The sequence below is a fragment of the Lepus europaeus genome, chromosome 7 (assembly GCF_033115175.1).
Source record: "Lepus europaeus isolate LE1 chromosome 7, mLepTim1.pri, whole genome shotgun sequence".
Taxonomy (NCBI): Eukaryota; Metazoa; Chordata; class Mammalia; order Lagomorpha; family Leporidae; genus Lepus; species Lepus europaeus.
The window spans coordinates 120,139,852-120,143,831 of NC_084833.1; positions in this window are offsets into that span (position 1 = coordinate 120,139,852).

Below are 3,980 nucleotides of genomic sequence, written 5' to 3' on the forward strand. Positions count from 1 at the left end.
GGGAGGGAGAGAAAGAGAGAGAGAGAGAGCGAGAGAGAAATATTCCCCCTGCATGTTCCAGTGAGCCTTGTAGGGCTGCTGGGGCAAACGGACCCCGAGGCTCCAGGCGGGCAGGGAGCCTGGTACCCTCCCCTGTGCTTGGTGGGGAGAGGGATTGCTGGGCTGTGCAGAATGGGCAGGGTGCGGGAGCGGGTGGGGAGGGAGGGGCCGTCAGTGGGTGACTGCTCCCCAGGAGGAGCGCATTTGCCATCAACCACCTTACAGATCATTTCAAGGAGCGGCGGATACAAGCCAGGTCTCAGTGCTGTTTTTTGTCGTGGTTTTTTTTTTTCTCTTTTCTTTTTCCTTTGTGAAAGAAGTATGACCAAGACAACTTGGGATGTTTGTCTTGTCTTTGAACCTTTTGGTAATCCAACCGTGCTCTCCAGGGCGGAGGAGAGACCTGACTGAAGCACAGGTTTTTTGTTTTGTTTTGTTTTGTTTTGGAGGGGGTGGATGGAATAACAAGTGGCAGTAGAATCTCAAGTCCCTGGGAAAAAAGGGACATCCGGGGGCCTCCGGCAACTTCTTCATTGGCGTGGAAATCAACATGGCTTCGGGCTCAGGCTTGGTGAGCCTCCTTTGCTCATCTCGTACACTGCTTGGAGGCGTCCGACCCCAACCCTGGCTTCCAGACCTTGTCATGCTGCAGTCGGGAGACCGGATGGTGCTGGGGACAGCTCGTAGGACCTGAGTGCTCCTCGCCAGGGGGTTAGGTTGCAAAGCAGCCGCTAGGCACCAGCCCGGAGAGAGGCCCCCTGTTTTGCATGGTTCTTTTGCATTCTGTGTACTGCAGAATGCTGGGAGGACCTGGGTACTGGTTGGGCTGTGTATACTGTGTATACAGGGGAGCTGGTGGTGACAACGGCCAGCTCCCAATAAAGTCATAAGTCTTTAAAATCTGCGTCCTGCCTCTGTGACTGTATCTCCTCCACGCCCGCACTCCCCACATTTAGGGAACACCTGCCTTGGGCCACCATGGGGCAAGGAGCTGTGGGGGCAGCGGTGATGATGACTGGCACGGCTCCAGTCCTGAGCGGCTCCCAGGTTAGCTGAGGAAGAAGAGCTCATCCACCAAGCCCAGGACAGAGTGCGAGAATGAGCTGAGTGCACAGGAGAAATGAGGCGACACTGAGTGTGGCTACCGGTGGGCAGGTGGTAGAGAGGTCCGGGTTGTCCTGCAGGGGCTGGAAAACTCACTGGAGACCAAAGGCATGGGAGCAGCCCGGTTAGAGGGGGCAGGAGCCTTCTAGCAGGTAGGGGCACCCTGTCCCCGGGAGGTGGGGGTGAGGACTTCAAGACCGCACCTCAGGGGGACAGGGATAGGAGAGGCCGCCAGCACCCAGGCACCTCTCTTGGGGGGAGCGCGGGGGGGGGGGGGGCAGGATCTTAGGTGTTTTTTTTTTTTTTTTTTAGACAGGCAGAGTGGACAGTGAGAGAGAGAGAGAGAGAGAAAGGTCTTCCTTTGCCGTTGGTTCACCCTCCAATGGCCACCATGGCAGGCACGCTGCGGTGGCGCATCACGCTGATCCAAAGGCAGGAGCCAGGTGCTTCTCCTGGTCTCCCATGGGGTGCAGGGCCCAAGCACTTGGGCCATCCTCCACTGCACTCCCTGGCCACAGCAGAGAGCTGGCCTGGAAGAGGGGCAACCGGGACAGAATCCAGTGCCCCAACCGGGACTAGAACCCAGTGTGCTGGCGCCGCAAGGTGGAGGATTAGCCTGTTGAGCCACGGCGCTGGCCAGGATCTTAGGTTTTTTAGGGAAACTTTCATTCTATCTGGACAATGTTTCCTTCTTGCTAGTTCTGTCTTGCTTTGAACATTCTAGCAAATATACAGCCAGGGGAGGGGAGACACATTCTTTGTTTTTGTTTGTTTGTTTGTTTGTTTTTTGTTTTTGACAGGCAGAGTGGACAGTGAGAGAGAGAGAGAGACAGAGAGAAAGGTTTTCCTTTTGCCATTGGTTCACCCTCCAATGGCCGCCATGGCCGGCACGCTGCGGCCGGCGCATCACGCTGATCCAAAGCCAGGAACCAGGTGCTTCTCCTGGTCTCCCATGCGGGTGCAGGGCCCAAGCACTTGGGCCATCTTCCACTGTATCCCTGGGCCATAGCAGAGAGCTGGCCTGGAAGAGGGGCAACCAGGACAGAATCCGGTGCCCCGACCGGGACTAGAACCTGGAGTGCCGGCACCACAGGCGGAGGATTAGCTTAGTGAGCCACGGCGCCGGCCGGGAGACACATTCTAAAAGAACATTTGGAAACACCGGTGGGCCCCAGATCTGAGACTCTCCCTAGGACTCGCCTTTCTTGTCTGCAGCAGGAGAAAGGCGGAAGAGATATATATTTCCGTTGGGTGCAGTCCAGGCTTCTAGGAAGAGCTATGGGTTAGGCTTTGGTAGCTGACTCTGGTTTCAGCTGGAGCTTCCGACACAAACGCATCTCCTTTGGACTTCCTGGCAGAGGAGGAATCACTTCCTCAGGACGTGGGGGCACTGTGCCTTGAAGCACATGGGACAAAGCAGCACTTGGAAAGTCCTGGAAGAAGGAGGACCCAGAGAAGAGCCCGTGTGATGCTCTGAGCTGGCTGGTGGCCTGGCAGGGACGGTCCGGGTCGATGGCTAAGCGGGAAGTCAGCCAGTGTAAGATCGCTGTAAAACTGCCCCACACATGCTCACATTCCTGGGCTTGTTATTTTCGTCATCCTTTCTGGTCTCCACTGTAGCACCTGCCAGGAAATATTTTTTTTAAGATTTATTTATTTCTTTGAAAGAGTTACACAGAGAGAGAAGGAGAGGCAGAGAGAGAGAGAGAGAGAGAGAGAGAGAGAGAGAGAGAGAGAGAGGTCTTCTTTCCGTTGGTTCACTCCCCAATTGGCCACAACAGCCAGAGCTGGGCCGATCTGAAGCCAGGATCCAGGACCTTCTTCTGGTCTCCCATGAGAGTGCATGGGCCCAAGGGCTTGGGCCATCTAATACTGCTTTCTCAGGCCAGAGCTGGATCAGAAGGGGAGTGGCTGGGACTCAAACCAGCGCCCATATGGGATACTGGCAGTGCAGGAGGCGGCTTTACCTGCTATGCCACAGTGCTGCCCCCCTCGCCCTCCCCCCCCCCCCCCCCGTTTAAGGAGAAGTTCTGTAGGCTGGGTTGAGGGTCTGCAGGTGAGGGGCTGGGGGTGACAGTCGCACCCAAGGCCTCTGGAAGCCCACAATTCTGCCCGTGCATAAGCTTCCTGGAGAAAGAACAACCCATCTCCTGGCCCCTCCTCGGGAGGGGAAGGCATTCTTGTCCCAGTAGAGAAAAAGGCCTCCACTAATGAAAAAAAAAAAAAAAGATCTTGACTGGCGGGTTGGCGGGTCGTGCTCGGCCTGCTCCCCGGCAGGCAGAGCTGGCACTGCCAAGGGCCGTGTGTGTGACCCGAAAGTCTTTCCGTTGCTCCCTGGCTCGTGCCCAGCGCTCGCTGGGTGAGTCAGCTCTGAAGCCTGCGGCCCCAGCAACAAATCCCAGCAGAGCAGAGCGTCTCCCTCCAACGTCTGCCGTGCCACCCGCCAGCCCGCGGCAGCTGTGAGGGGACTGCTGGGAGAGGCCCGCTGCTCCGGGTTTGGAAGGAGAGGGAGCCCAGGCCGGCTTCTCCTACCCCCCCCCCCCCCCCCCCGCCGTGGGGGCACTCGGAGCCCTGGTGGCTCGCCCCACCCTCCGCGCCCAGGGGCAGCGCTTGCACTGTTCTGTTCTCCTTGTGCTCCTGGTCAGTAACGTAAATCATGATTCCAGCAGACCAGAGCGTTGTTAAGGAGGAGATAAGAGGCATTCCAGAGAAGGAACAGAACTGTGTGTCTCTGGAGGGGAACAGTCTGGGCAGCAGAGGCAAGCCAGAGGGAGATGAAGACAGAGGGAGCTTCCCCATGCGAGACTGAGTTTGGGAAAATGGTGAAACACTGTCAT